Source organism: Bos indicus, chromosome 23 (genome assembly GCF_029378745.1).
Source record: "Bos indicus isolate NIAB-ARS_2022 breed Sahiwal x Tharparkar chromosome 23, NIAB-ARS_B.indTharparkar_mat_pri_1.0, whole genome shotgun sequence".
Taxonomy (NCBI): domain Eukaryota; kingdom Metazoa; phylum Chordata; class Mammalia; order Artiodactyla; family Bovidae; genus Bos; species Bos indicus.
The window spans coordinates 13,972,886-13,991,404 of record NC_091782.1 but is presented as its reverse complement, the minus strand read 5'-3'; the positions used below and the strand labels follow the sequence as shown (position 1 = coordinate 13,991,404).

Sequence of the window (18,519 nt, the reverse complement as noted above, 5' to 3'; positions counted from 1 at the left end):
GGCACCTGGACAACGTGTCCTTTTCAGACCAGCCAGGGTTGCTGCACTTGTCCATTTACCCTTAAACCTGGGCATGCGGATACCAACAGGCACCTAAGCGGGTCACAGGGATGCTAAGGAGCAGTACTCCGGCTGCTCCCATTGTGCAGCAGCAGCCCTACTTCGTAATGATAAGGGTCACTAACACCAGAATGCTGATGATGATTCTTGCCCGAAGTAACAGGGCATCAGCCACAACTTAAAATTAATGGGATTAATCCCAAAGCAATCTATAGATTCAATGAAAAACCTATCAAAATTTTAATGACTTTTTTTTTTCAGAAATAGAAAAATTCAAACTAAAATTCACATGGAATCTCAAGGGAACCCAAATAACCAAAACAGTCTTGAAAAAGAAGATTAAAATTGGAGGACTCACACATTGTGATTTCAAAACTTACCACAAAGCTTCAGTAATCAAAACAGCATGGTACTGGCATGAAGACAGACATACAGACCAATGGGTTTGTTCCTGGGCACTGAGCCTCACACATATGTTCAGATTTTTGATGAGGATACCAAGACCATTCAATGGGGAAAGGAAAATGTTTTCAACAAATATGCTGGTAAAACTGAGTATCCACACAAAAGAGGGAAGTGTAGTGTAGGTGGATCTTTATCTCACACCGTCTGTAAAAATTAACTCAAAATGAATCAAAGGTCTAAATGTAAAAGCTGGAAGTATAAAACTCATAGAAGAAAACATGAGAAAAGGCTGCATGACCTTGGATTTAGCAACAATGTCTTAGCTATGACACCAAGAAACACAGGCAACAAAAGGAAAAAAGTCAACAAATTGTACCTCACTAAAATTTAAAACATTTAAATTTAAAATTTAAAGGATGCTATCAACAGTGTAAAGGCAACCCACAGAATGGGAAAACATACTTGCAAATCATATGTCTGATATAACATTCAGAATATATAAAGAACTACATGCAACAATAACAAAAACAACCCAGTTTTTAAATGAGCAGAGAATTGCAAGTCAAAACGGCAGTGAGATACCATCCATACCCAGCCATACCATAAGATGCCTGTTGTTTACTGGCTAAGTTGTGTCTGACTCTTTCGATGCCATGGACTGTAGCCCGCCAGGCCCCTCTGTCCATGGAATTTCACAAGCAAGAATTCCTGAGTGAGTTGCCATTTCTTTCTCCAAGGGATCTTCCCAACCCAGGGATTGAACCTGAGTCTCCTGCATTGGCAGGTGAATTCTTTACCGCTGAGCCACCAGGGAAGTATGTAAAAACAAAAACAAAAAATAACAAATGTTTTAGGGAAAGCCTGAATATTTACATTTTGGATTAATACTTTTATTACAAGTAACTTCATTTGTACATGCAATTTATCCGAATAGGTCACTAGTTATCATATTTACATCCTATAAATGTTAACATTATGGATTAATATGAAGGTGAAAGTTGCTCAGTCATGTCCGATGCTTTGCAACCCCATGGACTAAACAATCCATGGAATTCTCCAGGCCAGGATACTGAGTGGGTGGCCTTTCCCTTCTTCAGTGGATCTTCCCAACCCGGGGATCAAACCCAGGTCTCCCGCATTGTAGGTGGATTCTTTACCAACAGAGCTATCAGGGAAGCCCCAATATAATATATCCTATAAGAATTTAGAAGCTTTTTTTCCCTACTAAATCAGAGTCAGGAATGAACACTGAGCTTTCAGGCTCTGCAGGTGATTTTTATGTGTCATTGAGTAAATAAAAATCAGTTTTAAAGATGTTTGGGAGTTCCCTGGTGGCCTTGTGGTTAGGATTCTGGCTTTCACGGCCACGGCCCAGGTATTGCTGGCGGGAATGTAAACCAGTGCAGCTGCTGTGGAAAACAGTAGGGCAGTTCTTCCAAAAATTAAACAACTACCATATGTTCAGCAATTCAACTTTTGGATATATACCCAAAAGATCTGAAAACAGAGACTCAAACTGATACTTGTACACCAAGGCTTGTTAGCAGCCTTATTCATGTAGCCAAAAAGTGGATGAGTTTGAGCAGACTCTAGGAGACAGTGAAGGACAGGGAAGCCTGGTATGCTTCAGTCCATGGGGTCGCAGAGTTGGACATGACTGAGCGATTGAACAACAAAAGGTAGAAACAACCCAAATGTCCACTGATGGATGAATAAGTAAAATGTGATATAGGCATACAATGGAATGTTATTCAGCCTTGAAAAGGAACGAAATTCTGAAACATGCTACAACATGGATGAACCTTGAAGACACTGGGCTAAGTCAGACAAAAAGATAAATACAGTATGATTCCACTTACATGAGATACCTGCTGCTGCTACTGCTGCTAAGTCGCTTCAGTCGTGTCCGACTCTGTGTGACCCCATAGACAGCAGCCCACGAGGCTCCGCTATCCCTGGGATTCTCCACGCAAGAGCACTGGAGTGGGTTGCCATTTCCTTCTCCAGTGCATGAAGGAGAAAAATGAAAGTGAAGTCACTCAGTCATGTTCGACTCTAGGAACCCCATGGACTGCAGCCTACCAGGCTCCTCTGTCCATGGGATTTTCCAGGCAAGAGTACTGGAGTGGGGTGCCATTGCCTTCTCCATATGAGATACCTAGATATGAGATACCTAGAATAGTTAAATTCACAGAGACTGAAAGAATGGTGGTTTCCAAGGACTGGTGGGTAGAACAAATGGGGAGTGATTGTTTAATAGATGGAGAGTTTGGGAAGAAGGAAAAGTTTTGGAGATGGATGATGGTGATGGTTTTACAACAATGGAAATGCACATAAAGCCATTGAACTGTATACTTTAAAAATGGTTAAAAGGAAAGACTTTGTTTTCATATATTTTACCACAATAAAAGAAATTAATGTGTGCTCTGGTGAAAGTGTCTCACTTTTTAGAAGAATGACCTCTAGACAAGCAGAACCTGGAGTTATCCAAGTGAATAACTGGGAGCAATGATGGTAAGGGGCTGCTCATATTTCCCCCCTTGGTTCCTGAACCCATATGATACCTATTGGGAATAGAGCACTGGTAATGATATTGACAGGGTATATCATGTGTCCTGGCAGTTGGCATCTCATCATTACAGGGTATCATCTCCAAGCTGGTACCTCAGCTGCACCTTCAGAAGACCATTTCATCACTCTCAGAGCAGCATCTTCTGATGGTGCAGCAGGTGACAGGTCCAGTGGACCCATGGTCATGTGCCTGCTGCCGCACTTGCTGTGCTCTAAAACGGGCCCCTTGGGCTGCCATCACCAGGAGAAGGACATGCTGCAGAGAACCATTGACCTTCCAGCAGGGATCTTAGGATGGGACAGTTAGAGCAGAGACAGTGTCATCCCAGGTGTTCCACAGCCTGAAGCAGAGTGATCTGCTTACACAGCTGATCTCTGTAAGCTAGAAATAAATCCTGATTGTATGCGACTGAGACTTTCTGCATGTGTGTTACACAGAATTTTGTGGCAAAAGCTGATTGACACACTTTTCTCTATCCTCCCTAAATTTCTTTATCTTTTTCTTTGTTCTAACTTCTTAACTGGAATGATTGGTTTGCTTATTGAAACTATTTTTAAAGCTCAAAGGTGCATTTTAAAATGTTATTTTTTCCCTCAGAATTGTTTTGGCAGCATGCCCCACAGTTTTTGCTATGTAGGCTCTCATTGTTATTACTTTGCTATCTTTTGATGTTGATTTTGTGTCCAGTGAATGTGAACTGTATTGTTCCTTTTTGAAATTTACTATAATTTGTGAAAAAGCATGTGCTTGATTTTGTGAATATTCCTTGGACAAGAACAGTATCTTCTGTTGTGGGATATTCAGTTCAGTTCAGTTCAGTCAGTCAGTCGTGTCCGACTCTGCGACCCCATGAACTGCAGCATGCCAGGCCTCCCTGTCCATCACCAACTCCCGAAGTCCACCCAAACCAATGTCCATTGAATCAGTGATGCCATCCAACCATCTTATCCTCCGTCGTCCCCTTCTCCTCCTGCCCTTAATCTTTCGCAGCATCAGGGTCTTTTCAAATGAGTCAGCTCTTCACATCAGGTGGCCGAAGTATTGGAGTTTCAGCTTCAACATCAGTCCTTCCAATGAACACCCAGGACTGATCTCCTTTAGGATGGACTGGTTGGATCTCCTTGCAGTCCAAGGGACTCTCAAGTCTTCTCCAACACCACAGTTCAAAAGCATCAATTCTTTGGCACTCAGCCTTCTTCACAGTCCAACTCTCACATCCATACATGACCACAGGAAAAACCATAGCCTTGACTAGATGGACTTTTGTTGACAAAGTAATGTCTCTGCTTTTGAATATGTTATCTAGGTTGGTCATAACTTTCCTTCCAAGGAGTAAGCATCTTTTAATTTCATGGCTGCAGTCACCATCTGCAGTGATTTTGGAGCCCAGAAAAATAAAGTCTGACACTGTTTCCACATCTATTTGCCATGAAGTGATGGGACCGGATGCCATGATCTTAGTTTTCTGAATGTTGAGCTTTAAGCCAACTTTAAAGTTCTGTTTAAAACTGTTGTGATCAAACTCAGTGAGTTTCAACTAAAAATCCTCCATAGCAGCTGTTGTCTGTTCCTCTTCTTCCCCTTCTTCTCCATCTTCTCCCCACTCCTACTCCCCCTTTCTGAATTCCATTATAGGAAAATTAATATTGCTACCTCTCCTTTCTGTTTGCATTTACCTGAAATTTTTGCTCTTCTCTGTTTTTTCCCCAAAATTTTCAATTTTATTATTTTTAGCAAGTCAAACAAAGTATATACAAAAACATCTCTTTCCCCAGCCACATCCATTTGAAAGAAACTTGTGTTAAAAAGTTGGTGATCCAAAAAAAACACAAACAAACAAACAAAAAAAAACAAAAACAACAAAAAAAGTTGGTGATATTTATCCTTCAACCTTAGTCTCTCTGAGTTCATAAATCTGTATAAATACGTTGTGGTAGGCCAAATAACGGCCCTCAACATGTCCAGATACTAATCTCTGGAGCCTGTGAATGTCACCTTATATGGGAAAAGGGTCACAGTACCGGTGATTCAGTTAGGAATCTTGAGATGAGGTTATCTTGGATTATCTGATGTGCCCTAAATGCAACCATATATGTCCTAAGAAGGAGACTGATAGAGATTTAATACAAAAGCAAGAAAGGTCATGTGAAAATGACTGTGGGGATTGGTGTGATGTGACTGTAAGCCAAGGAATGCTGTCTGCCACCAGAAGTGGAAAATATAAGGAACATTTTCCTCTAACTATTCAAGTGAGTGTGGCTCTACCCAGATGTTGATTTTAACTCAGCAACACTGATTTTGGACTTCTGGCCTCCAGAAGTCTAGAGAATTCAATAAACGTGTACTGTTTTAAGCCGTCTTTCTGCTGCTGTAATTTTTACAGCAGCTGCTGCTAAGTCACTTCAGTCATGTCTGACTCTGTGCGACCCCATAGTCGGCAGCCCACCAGGCTCCCCCATCCCTGGGATTCTCCAGGAATAACACTGGAGTGGGTTTTCACAGTAGCAATAGAATGCTAATATGTAAGTTTAAAATTTCCCCCTTTTTAATATTTTTTATAAATATAACATCATACTCTTATGGTGCTCTAGAACTTTCTATCCCTCTTAATAATAAATCAATTATATAAAAATAATGTATAATTATATCTTCAAAGGTCATTATCTATAGATGCCATTCTTTTTAATAACCAAGTAATAGTCCATAGTATGCTCAGTGGTAAAGAATCTGCCTGCCAATGCAGGAGACGTAGGTTCAATCCCTGGATTGGGGTGATCCCCTGGAGAAGGAAATAATAATCCTCTTCAGTATTTTTGCTTGGGAAATCCCATGGACAAAGGAACCTGGTGGGCTACAGTCTGTGAGGTCACAAAGGGTTGCATACAACTTAGCGATCAAAAAACAACAACAGTCCATAGTATAGATGTTTTATAATTCATTTAAACATTCTAGACTTTCTAGTTTCCAGTTTCCCATTGTAAATAGTGCTGCTGAGGGGAGAGGACAGTAGACTCCTATGAGGATCTATAGATAAGTATTAAATTTTAATAGAAGTCAACAGTTTTACTTCCCAGGAAGGTTGTAACACTTCCCATCTGATTTGAATTTTCCTTTTTATAAGTGACGATGACTGTTTTTTTCATATTTTTTGGCAATTTGTATTTCCTATTTTATGCAATGCTTGTTTAGTTCCTTTGCTTCTGTTTCCTTTGGATTATTTTCCTTAACTCATGTGTCATAAGTTTTAGAAATATTTCTTGTCTTTTGACTGAACTGTGATTTTTACTCCCCTTTCATGATATTGGGAGAGAATTCTCCCCATTCTTGCCCACTCACATCTAAAGAAGCCTGAGAACCTAAAATACTCTCCTCTCTATGCCTTAATCAAGAAATCACCTGTAAGTTCCTCTGGCATTTTAGAACATATATTTCTCCCTTATCTCTCATTCTAAATTTATCGTCTGCCTGATGGATCTCAACGGCTTCATCTGCATAGACACTGAAAGAATAAATATACTATCAGTTAGTATGGGTGAGGTTACACTGCAGAAACAAATGATCCCCCAAATCTCAGTAGCTTACAAGATTTATTTCTCCCTCACACTGCATATCCACTGATTCTCTCAGCCTCAGCTAATGATGCAGCTGCACAACAGGCAAGTCCTGGTGTCAGTGGAATAAATGCCTTCTCCAAGAGCTGCCTTTATTGAGAGATACACAAGGGGGCTTTCAGGCAACCACCAGACTGAACATTCTTCTCCCCGGATTCAGAAAGAGGCACGTTTCCTTCAAGGCCACTGGCTTCCTAGTCTTTCTCTGGCATGGTAACATCATACACAGATGTGTCTCTGTGTCTCTGTCATAATGCCCTACATTAGCCTCTAATGAAAGAATCTTAAGCCTCGGATAAGATCTGTTTCAGGAAGAAGAGAAGGATGTTTAATCCTCTCTGCAGGATCAAACATCCAAGTAATTAAGGATGTTCGTCCAGAAAACACTAACTCAGCATTCTGTTCTTGGTCATTTTACCTTGGCTTCTTTCTCCAAACCAAGGAATTTTCCCCCAAAGTTCATCCTAGTCCTTTATGTCTTTGCCATTCACCACCCTGCTGTGTGTTTCTGGAGGTCACACCTCGCTTGTAGTTTGATCACCGTGTTTCCTTTACCATCACGGGGTAATCATTAGTGCTGCTCACAAGTGTCTGGTTCTCCTCTCCTCTGGTCACATAGTAGGATGCATGTCCAGACTTCCTTAAGGTTTGGTTCTGTGACTAATTCTGGCATGAATTGTCAGTAGAAGTGGTGACTGTCACTGTGAGGGTAAAGAATTTAATTGCCAGTGTAAGCCTTATGTTTCGGGGTTATTTTTTGCTGTTGTATAGGATAGCGTATCTTGACTGAAACTACCACATACCTTTTTAGGTATTTAAAATATACATGACAAATTAGAGGCATTTAAAATAATACAAGTCTTCAGATACATAATGGGTAGAAAATGCTCCGTAAGTCAAGGTACAAGTGTGGTCCCAACACTCTTGTCGCTCTAACTCAAATTTAAATTGTTTCAAGCGCCCAGATGCCAATTAGGTAGGAAGTTCAGAATCACTCTGTTGAGCTATTCCCACTTACCCAGGTTGGTTTTTCTCAATGTAGTTTATACACCCTCTGTATCAAATCACCTGGGTTGTTTGTTAAAAATAGACTCCCACATTACCCGTCAAACCAGAATCTGGCAGGACTCAATGTGCCCCCAAGTCATTCTTTTTATTTATCGGTTGCACTGGGTCTTGGTTGCTGCATGCAGGCTTTCTCTAGTTGCAGCAAGAGGGGGCCACACTCTGATTGCAGTGCATGGGCTCCCCATGGTGGTGGCTTCTCTTGTTGCCGAGCGTGGGCTCACATGGGCTTCATCAGTTGTGGTGTGTGGGCTCAGTAGTTGGGGCGCATTGGCCTTAGTTGCCCTGTGGTATACAGGATGTTAGTTCCCGGACCAGGGATCAAGCCAGTGTTCCCTGCATTGGCAGGCCGATTCTTACCCACTGGACTACCAGGGAAGTCCCTCCAAGTCATTCTTATGCATACTTCACACATGATCTTTCTTAGGCTGAAATCACCTTGCTCTACCTCATGGTTCCCACACAACTTCTAGAGCAGCATTATCCAATAGGACCTTCTTCATTGAGAGAAATGTACTTTCCACGTACTGTCCAATATAGTAACCACTAGCCTCACTCAGCTCCTCAGGTGTGACTAGTATGACTGAGGAACTGATTTTTTAATTCAACTTAAATAGCCACACATAGCTAGAAGCTACCATATTAGACAGCACAGTTCTGGACTGTTAGCCCTTGAGAGCAGGAACTGTATCTTCAGTCTCTGCATCTTCTTTGTTCATGACACAGAATAACCCAGTAAAGAAAAACTGAAATACGGCTACACTACTCCCATTTATTTTTTGAGGTTCCTGGTATATTAAGAAAAGAAATGCCAAAACAGGATTACAGAAGTGTTTTCTGGACATTCTAAGTCTTTACTTACAAAGCAGCTTTATTGTCCTTTCTCAAGATAAACACAGGATTAAAATATTAAATCATAGACACATTGGTGTCTGAGAACAATACCTAATAGTCATGGGGGTACTCAATTACCTTTCTACCTTTGATTTAGCAAATATAAAAGATGTATTAAGACAATGATGAATCTTGCTTAGGATCTTTCCATGTACCTTCAGTTGAAGTGTATGTGTACAAATATGAACACCAGTGTATACAAACCAGATCACTAATACATTAGATAGAAAAGGGTTTAAAACAAAGAATATGCTTTAGATATAGGGCAGCTAGTTCTTTACCTCATGGCCTACTAGAACACCGTACTGAGAGAGGCTATGAGAAAAGTGTTTGGAGATTTTGGGACTTGAAGTATCTCATTTATGATTGTCAGTCATTAATCTATCTGTTAATACCTCCCTCAAAAGAACAAAAGCAGAGTTAAAAGTGACATTCTTTAGATTTACAATAATATTAAAACTTCTTTGAAAATAATTTATTGTTCTGGTTATTTAGTTAGTGTAAAACCCTGGACACGTTATAAATAAAATATTCTTATCAGCATGGAAGGGTTCATGGTTTTTATTTATTTTTTATTGGAGGGTGATTGCTTTACAATGGTCTATTGGTTTCTGCTAGACAACAACATGAATCAGCCATAAGTATACATACATCCCTTCCCTCTACAGGAAAGCTAAGCTTCCCTCTAGATGGGGGCTCCCCACCGCCCCCATCCCACCCCTCCAGGTTATCACAGAGACCAGGCTGAGCTCCCTTTGTTGTACAGCAGCTCCCCACTAGTTATCTGTTTTACACATGGTAGTACACATATGTCAATGCTCCTCTCTCAGTTAGTCCCACCCTCTCCTCCCCCTGCTGTGCCCACAAGTCCGTTCTCTATGTCTGCATCTCTATTCCTGCCCTGAAAACATGTTTATAAGCACCATTTTTCTAGATGCCATATATATGCGTTAATATATGATATTTGTTTTTCTATTTCTGACTTCCCTCTGTATAACAGGCTCTGAAAGTGAAAGTGAAGTCGCTCAGTTGTGTCCGACTCTTTGCAACCGGTGGACTGTAGCCTACCAGGCTCCTCTGTTTATGGGATTCTCCAGGCAAGAGTACTGGAGTGGGTTGCCATTTCCTTCTCCAGGGGATCTTCCCGACCCAGGGATTGAACCCTGGTTTCTCGCATTGCAGGCAGACGCTTTAACCTCTGAGCCACCAGAGAAGCCCCTAACAGGCTCTAGATTCTTCCTAATTCAAAAAGACACGTGTACCTCCGTGTTCACTGCAGCACTGTTTATAATAGCCAGGACATGGAAGCAACCTACATATCCATTGACAGATGAATGAATAAAGAAGATGTAGTGCATACATACAATGGAATATTACTCAGCATAAAAAGGAACAAATTTGGGTCCATAAGTTTTAACTCTTGTCTGAAGTAAGGATTCAGTTCAGTTCAGTCGCTCAGTCATGTCCGACTCTCGGTGACCCCATGGACTGCAGTACACCAGAGTTCCCTGTCCATCACCAACTCCCGGAGCTTACTCAAACTCATGTCCATTGAATCGGTGATGCCATCCAACCATCTAAAAGGTAGTCATTATTAAGCATAAGTATCACTCATTTCCCTAGCTTTTCCATGATCAACCTGAGTTGCCCAGTGCGATTATACACACAGTCCAGAAAATTACAGATAAATCTGAGTAAGAGAAAACCCAAATTTAAATAGAAGATAAGGACCAGGGAATAAATTAGAACACAGATGCGTAGGCCACAGTTCCTATGCAAGCACTAAAGCTGGGCTAAGAATGGACTTGGAGCTTCATGACAGCGAAAGTTATCTAGTTATCTAGTTACATTACCTGCTTGACTGTGAGGAAAACACATCACTTACTCAAGGGTAACCAGCATTTCCTGACACTTGGCTCTGAAAGAAAATTCTCCTGTGGGGTTTTCCATAAGGAACATAAATGACTGAGTGCACAATAGCTCTGCAGCAAATGCAACAGTGTGCTTTGTAGACCTGTTTCTTTTAGAATTCCTTAATGTGTGTAGAAGCCACAGTATTCAAAAGATAAGTCAATAAAACACTCCTGGTAAGGGGGTGAGAAATATTTCTGTGTGTATGAGCTCAGGACAACATGGTCAGGGATGCAGTTTTCCGATGGACCAGCATTTGACTAAAAGCAAATACATATTGTTCAGTAATCTGATCAGCAGATGGTGGGTGGGTGACAGCCTTTTGTGAACAGTGAGTCATCCCCTTGAGATTCTCACCTAAATAGGAACATTCCTCTCTTCATGGGGGTGGACAGAGGGAGCACCTGAAAACAGTCTAGAATTTTCTTTAAAAAACACACAAAAAATACAAACCCAGTTCTTCAAAATAAGAAGAATGAAGTATTCAAGTTTGTGAAGTTCCATCTAACAGGGCAGAGGGTCTGCAAACTCACAGACAAGTCATTTGTTTTTTAACCCATGTTCACATTAGTTACCACTATTAAGAGATGAATAAATTAAAAACCTGGCAACCCAAGATGTTCACATACCACTCAGCAACAATCTGCTGGCTGCGGGTAGAGCGTTTGCCCACTCTTTAGGCATCTGAACTGTTGGAGGATGAAGATTTGGGTTGAAAAATTTTCAAATAAGAAATTATCAGCTGCTCACTCTGGCTACAGAAAAATCTGAATAATACTCCCATGAACTGTATGGCTTTTAGCAAAGTATCAATAACTGGTCAGTAAATCTACCTGGAAGAATTCCTTGTAAAACACACCTTTAAGTAAAGAAATGAATCTGGAATTGAGTTACTGGATCTAAGTCAGTTAAATTGCAAGACATGTACCAAAATACCTATTTTCGTTTTAGAATAAGTGATCTTCATCCATTTCTGATAAATGCTAAACCACAAAATCAGCTATACATTAAAGTTAATTATAATAAAATATCAGCATTAAGGAAGACGACTGACTTCTTATCTCTAAAGCAAGGCAGAATATTTTCAAATAATCCAAAAGTGGTTTCAAGTTATTTAGATATGTTAAAAATAAGGAGGGTCACAACTTGCCTGTTTTATGCTACTTGAAATACTTTCTGATTTGTCTGAACACCAATTCTATTGATCTGGACTTTCGAGGTCACAGAAGTCCTGGTTTCATAGGGACTAGGATTCTACATGGAGAAGGCGATGGCACCCCACTCCAGCACTCTTGCCTGGAAAATCCCATGGACAGAGGAGCCTGGAAGGCTGAAGTCCATGGGGTTGCTGAGGGTCAGACACGACTGAGCGACTTCACTTTCACTTTTCACTTTCATGCACTGGAGAAGTAAATGGCAACCCACTCCAGTGTTCTTGCCTGGAGAATCCCAGGGACGGGGGAGGCTGGTGGGCTGCCGTCTATGGGGTCGCACAGAGTCGGACACGACTAAAGCAACTTAGCAGCAGCAGCAGCAGCAGCAGCAGCAGCAGGATTCAACACTGAATTCATGGAAGTTAATCTGAAACTACTTCTTGTCCACAGATTCAAAGTCTGAGAAAGCATGCCAAGATGCAACCTTTCTTTTAAAAACAAGGTTTACTTTTTCTAATTATAAAACAAATGTATAATATCAATAATCTAGAAAATGCAGAAGAATTTAGATTTCCCCTAGCTTTTAATTTTGAAAAATTTCAAACCAACAGAATGTAGACATGCAAGCCAAGAGTCCTTCCAGTTACTAATGCTGAGCCACAAATTTCTCAGAGCTTCTTGGCAGTCAGAGTGAAATGAGGAAACAGCCAGTTATGTAACACACATCACCTATAATCAGAAAACATATCAGTTACTCAAGGGTAGTCAACTCTTTCATGGCATTTGGCTGAGAGTGAAAAATTCTCTTATGGTCTTTTAATGAGGGATACACAGCAATATCACACACAATAAGCCAATAATTACTGCACTAGAGAGTTCTTTAAAGTATGTCTAGAACCTCTCAATGTTAGCAGAGGATGCATGGTATGAAGGAAGGCAGCAATCTAGGGGTTAAGAGCATGGACTCTAGAACCCAGCTATCTAAGTTTGCATCCGTCTCCATCACCATTGTGTTACCTTGAGTAAATTACTTAATCTTTCTATGCCTTAGTGTCCTGAATTATAAAGCACTGTGATTAATAATATCACCTGCCTCAAAGGGTTATTATGAAGCTTAAGTGAATTAATGCCCAGAACTACCTAAAACTGTACCTGGTCCATAGGAAGCCAGGTCATCAGTATTACAGTAAATGCTAAAATAAAGGAGTGCATAGTATGTAATAGTGTGCTTCCTGGTGGCTCAGTGGTGAAGAATCTGCCTGCCAATGCAGGAAATGTGGATTTGATCCCTGGGTCAGGAAGATCCCCTGGAATAGGAAATGGCAACGCACTCCAGTATTCTTGCCTGGGAAATCCCATGGACAGAGGAGCCTGGTGGGTTACAGTCCATGCGGTCACAAAGAGTCAGACACAACGCAACAACCAAACAACATCACCATGATGTAACAGTACAGAGAAAGGACACTTAGACTAAATAATGGCCGGAGGGAAGGTTTCCTAAAGAGAGGATGCCTGGTCTATTACATAACTGCTGTTAGCAAGACCTTGGCCCAGTTACTTAAACTTTGTATCCTTATCTGCTAAAACAGAGATATAATATCGGTTTTGATACAATAAGCTGAAGTTTGTGATATAAATGAGATAGTATAGAGGATTAGATGAGCAAATGGAACAGAGTGTGGCATGTATAACAGATAAATATTTTCACTTAAATCTGGTGGGAAAGTAAATAAATTACTCTTGCATTCAATTTTTACACATGTCCGTTTCTCCAATTAAATGGTATACTTAAGTTCAGAAGTAATTGTATATAAGTATTCATTCCAATCACAACAAAGCTATCTAGAAGTAATGTTAAATGATAAGTGGTGGATTAGCACAATTCCTCTTTCTTTTTTTTAAAATCACCATGGAAATGTCTTATGGTTCTGGTTATGTCATTTCTGAGGCACACTGTCCACCTGAGAGTAGGTAAATGTAACACCTTGATTTCCATTTGGCAAAAATGATTGCTCCCTCATCTGTATTACTTTATATATCCCTCATTTCACTTCATACAGAATTCTAATATAGTATGTAGTATACTGTGTCATGACCCAGATAATCACGATGGTGTGATCACTCACCTAGAGCCAGACACCCTGGAATGTGAAGTCAAGTGGGCCTTAGAAAGCATCACTACGAACAAAGCTAGTGGAGGTGATGGAATTCAAGTTGAGCTATTTCAAATCCTGAAAGATGATGCTGTGAAAGTGCTGCACTCAATATGCCAGCAAATTTGGGAAACTCAGCAGTGGCCACAGGACTGGAAAAGGTCAGTTTTCATTCCAATCCCAAAGAAAGGCAATGCCAAAGAATGCTCGAACTACCTCACAATTGCACTCATCTCACACGCTAGTAAAGTAATGCTTAAAATTCTCCAAGCCAGGCTTCAGCAATATGTGAGCCATGAACTTCCTGATGTTCAAGCTGGTTTTAGAAAAGGTAGAGGAACAAGAGATCAAATTGCCAACATCCGCTGGATCATGGAAAAAGCAAGAGAGTTCCAGAAAAACATCTATTTCTGCTTTATTGACTATACCAAAGCCTTTGACTGTGTGGATCACAATAAACTGTGGAAAATTCTGAAAGAGATAGGAATACCAGACCACTTGACCTGCCTCTTGAGAAACCTATATGCAGGTCAGGAAGCAACAGTTAGAACTGGACATGGAACAACAGACTGGTTCCAAACAGGAAAAGGAGTACGTCAAGGCTGTATATTGTCACCCTGCTTATTTAACTTATATGAAGAGTACATCACAAGAAACGCTGGGCTGGAGGCAGCACAAGCTGGAATCAAGATTGCCGGGAGAAATATCAATAACCTCAGATATGCAGATGACACCACCCTTATGGCAGAAAGTAAACAGGAACTAAAAAGCCTCTTGATGAAAGTGAAAGAGGAGAGTGAAAAAGTTGGCTTAAAGCTCAACATTCAGAAAACGAAGATCATGGCATCCGGTCCCATCACTTCATGATAAATAGATGGGGAAACAGTGGAAATAGCGTCAGACTTTATTTTGGGAGCTCCAAAATCACTGCAGATGGTGACTGCAGCCATGAAATTAAAAGACGCTTGCTCCTTGGAAGGAAAGTTATGACCAACCTAGATAGCATATTGAAAAGCAGAGACATTACTTTGCCAACAAAGGTCCATCTAGTCAAGGCTATGGTTTTTCCTGTGGTCATGTATGGATGTGAGAGTTGGACTGTGAAGAAAGCTGAGAACTGCAAGAATTGATGCTTTTGAACTGTAGTGTTGGAGAAGACTCTTGACAGTCCCTTGGACTGCAAGATCATCCAACCAGTCCATTCTAAAGGAGATCAGCCCTGGGTGTTCTTTGGAAGGACTGATGCTAAAGCTGAAACTCCAATACTTTGGCCACCTCATGCGAAGAGTTGACTCACTGGAAAAGACCCTGATGCTGGGAGTGATTGGGGGCAGGAGAAGGGGATGACAAAGGAGGAGATGGCTGGATGGCATCACCGACTTGATGCACCTGAGTTTGGGTGAACTCCGGGAGTTGGTGATGGACAGGGAGGCCTGGCATGCTGTGATTCATGGGGTCGCAAAGAGTCAGACACGACTGAGTGACTCAACTGAACTGAACTGACTGATACTGTGTTAGAGTCACAGTTCATTCAATTTATACCTTGATTTGTTTAAAAAAGAACTATGGCAATTAGTTACCTACTTTTATGTTTATCTTCCTTCCAAAACTGTGAGTTTCTTGAGTAACCGTATCATATCCATATCCATAGTTTCTGGCCATAAGCTGAAACATAACATACTGATTCTCACTGTGTGGTGAAATGAGGATTTGAAGTGTGCTGTTATAAGGAAATGAGTCTAATATAAAGTTAAGGGGACTGTGGGAATCTATATGAAGATCATAGACATCTCCTTTGGTAGATGGGAAACCAAAGTGTGGAAGAGTTAAGTGATTTGCCAAAGGTTACTTAGCTAGTTAGTGGCCAGAACCAAGATTGGAATCTCAAACTCCCATCAACTAGTCCAGATGGCAACCCACTCTACTGACCTGCCTTTCAGACCCCAACAATTTAGTACATATCTCTACTACCTCACTCAGCTGCAGTTGTTGCTCACCAATCACTCTTGTGTTGCTGATCCAGTCAGCGCTTTCCAGCCCTTCACATGTTTGCCCTATTTGTGGTCTCTGACTCTGCTGAGACCATCTTGCAATTCTTTCCCACCTGGGCTTCAGAGGCACTACTACACTCACCTAGTTCTTTTCTCTCTCTGGCCATTCTTCTTCAGACTTTGTGCGCTTCCGTTCATCTGCCACAGCCTTAGTGCTTCCCGGGGATCTGTCCTTGGTCCTCTTTATCGTTTCTTCTGTGTTTTGATTGATCTCATCCACACCCCGTACTCATATTACCAAATTATAAATTAACGTCCTCTAAATCTATTTTAACTCAACTTGTCTCCTCACTCACAAATCTGTGTAATTTGACTGTTGATTGGATGTTTATTTCCCTCTGGATGTGAAGGTTCCCTCCATTATGTCACAGTCACATTGCAGTCATCTCTGAAAGAACCTAATCAATTGCATTCTTTAAATGAAAGAGAATGTGGCAGGGGACCAGCTATCATCTTTATTATGGAATGTATTCATTTACTATTGCTGTTGTATCAAGTTACTACAGAGTTGGTGGCTTAAAACAACACAAATTTATTATCTTACAGTTCTGGATATCAGAAATCTAAAAATCAAGGCATTGGGAGGGCTCTGTTCTCTCTGAGGGCTCTGAGGAAGAATCTTTCCTGGCCTCTTCCAGCTTCCAGAGGTCGCCTGCATTCCTTGGCTCCATCTTAAAAGCCGGCAGTGCAGATTCTTATCATCCTTCTCTCTGACCTCTGCTTCCATCATCATCTCTCAATCTCTGACTCTGACCCTCCTGCCTCCAGTCCAGCCAGATAATCCAAGATGATCTCCCCATCACAAGATCCTTAATTTAACCCACCTGCAGGACTTCCCTGGGTGGTCCAGTGGTTAAGACTTCAAGCCCCCAGTGCAGGGGGAGCAGGTTTAATCCCTGGGAACTAAATCCTGTGCGATGTGTGGTGCAGCCAAAACAAACAAACAAACAAAAACCCAAACCAAAATAGCAAAACAAACAAAAACCAACTTAAAAAAAAAAAAAAAAAGCAAACAAAACCCTTCAAAGTCTCTTTTGGCACGAAAGGTAACATTCACAGGTTCTGGAGATAAGGGCATGAAAATCTTTCAGGACCTGTAATTCTGTATACTACAACTGAAAAAACTGATATTGAATATTACCTGTGGACAGAGAGCTTCCTAATGCTAAACTCTCGAATTACATAGGCTTATTAACTCTGCAGCTCTGGACCAAGCACCCTCAACCCACCCCCAGGCTCTACTCCTGATGGATCAGAGTAGAACACAAAGATAGTTCCCTGATGGATGCTTTCCTTTAACAGGGGGGTGAAAAATGGATGGGCTACACATATTCAGTTTCTCCTTTTAAATTCACCAATCAGGAAGTCACTGCTCCAGCGAGGAGTGAGCTAAGGCAGGTGCAGTGACATCTGTTAATAAAATATGTAATATGTGTATGAGTGTAGAATGTTTCCCCAACAAACATGCTCATTTTTTAATACCATCATTGTGCGTGCGTGCATGCTAAGTCACTTCAGTCGTGTCGGACTCTTTGTGACCCTATACACCATAGCCTGCTAGGCTCCTGGAGAATCCCACAAAATACATCATCATATCCCACAAATCTGATCTTCCTACTGGCGGTGTCATCAGCATTATATGATTTCCTGGATTACAAACTGGTGGATGACCCAGACTCAGTTTTCTTCGCTTCCTGTTAAATGTTTCCACTACCTACCCCAGACATTCTAGAAACTTGGCCTAGTCATTTATCCCTCAGTCAGTGCTGTCAATGCTACCACCTTAACAGTGCTCACATCTGTCCCTTCCTTTACATTCCCTCTGCCAAAGCTTTGGTTAAGGCTCTGATCACTTCTTATCTGGGGTACAGCAATGGCCTCATAACTGATCTCCCTGCCTCAAGTCTACTTTCACTTCCATACCTTTACTCAGGAAGCTTCCTTTGGCTGGAATTATGTCCTTTCTAGTCACTCTCTCCAAAGCCCCACACCCCGGACCTCCAGTAAGCCCAAGGGTTAAGCAGAACTGACAGTCCAACATTCCTGATCAGACTTGACACTACGTTTCCCTGACTCCACAGTCTATGCTCTTAACTGCTCTTGCTTGACTGCCTTCCTTATAACAAAGATACTTTAAAGTCTAGTGACCTTTATACTTTAAAACGCACTTTTGCATACATTATTTTGTTTTAGCTGCACAATTCTACAACGTAGGTAAGACAGGTATTGTTATCCTCACTTATAAAACGAAGAAACAAGAGTCGGAGGAATTCAAGGCCGGGTCCATCGCACGTTGCTGTGGAGTTAACGAGTGTCACTAGGCATTCTTTCACATTAACCTGCACTCAGCCCCAAAGGTCCCGGTTCCTGGAAAAGCCTTCCTGCACTTCGCAGAAGGAGCCGATGGGATCCGCTCCAGACGGGACAGCAGTCTGGAGACCCTGCCGTCTCCCCTACAGGCGCCCGGGCGATCACGACTGGGACCTCCCCGTGTGTAGTGACGCGATCGGTGACGCCATACAGTGACGTAAAGTGACGTAACTCACCGGGAGCCAGGTGCCGGCAGGGCAGCCACACCCTGGAGCCCTTTGATCCGGAGGGCAGCGTGTCGGGCGGCTGCGGGAAAACCGCAAAAGCCGCGGG

General features: G+C 41.5%; 1 long non-coding RNA gene across 1 annotated transcript; it reads right to left on the bottom strand.

Moving 5' to 3' along the window:
* Positions 1-9,153: 9,153 nt before the first annotated feature.
* Positions 9,154-18,480, bottom strand: LOC139178802 (uncharacterized). The gene is made up of 2 exons (XR_011563263.1): positions 18,116-18,480; positions 9,154-12,401 (listed from the first exon to the last, which is right to left on the bottom strand). It is a non-coding gene; the product is annotated as an uncharacterized lncRNA (long non-coding RNA).
* Between the last annotated feature and the right edge of the window lie 39 nt (positions 18,481-18,519).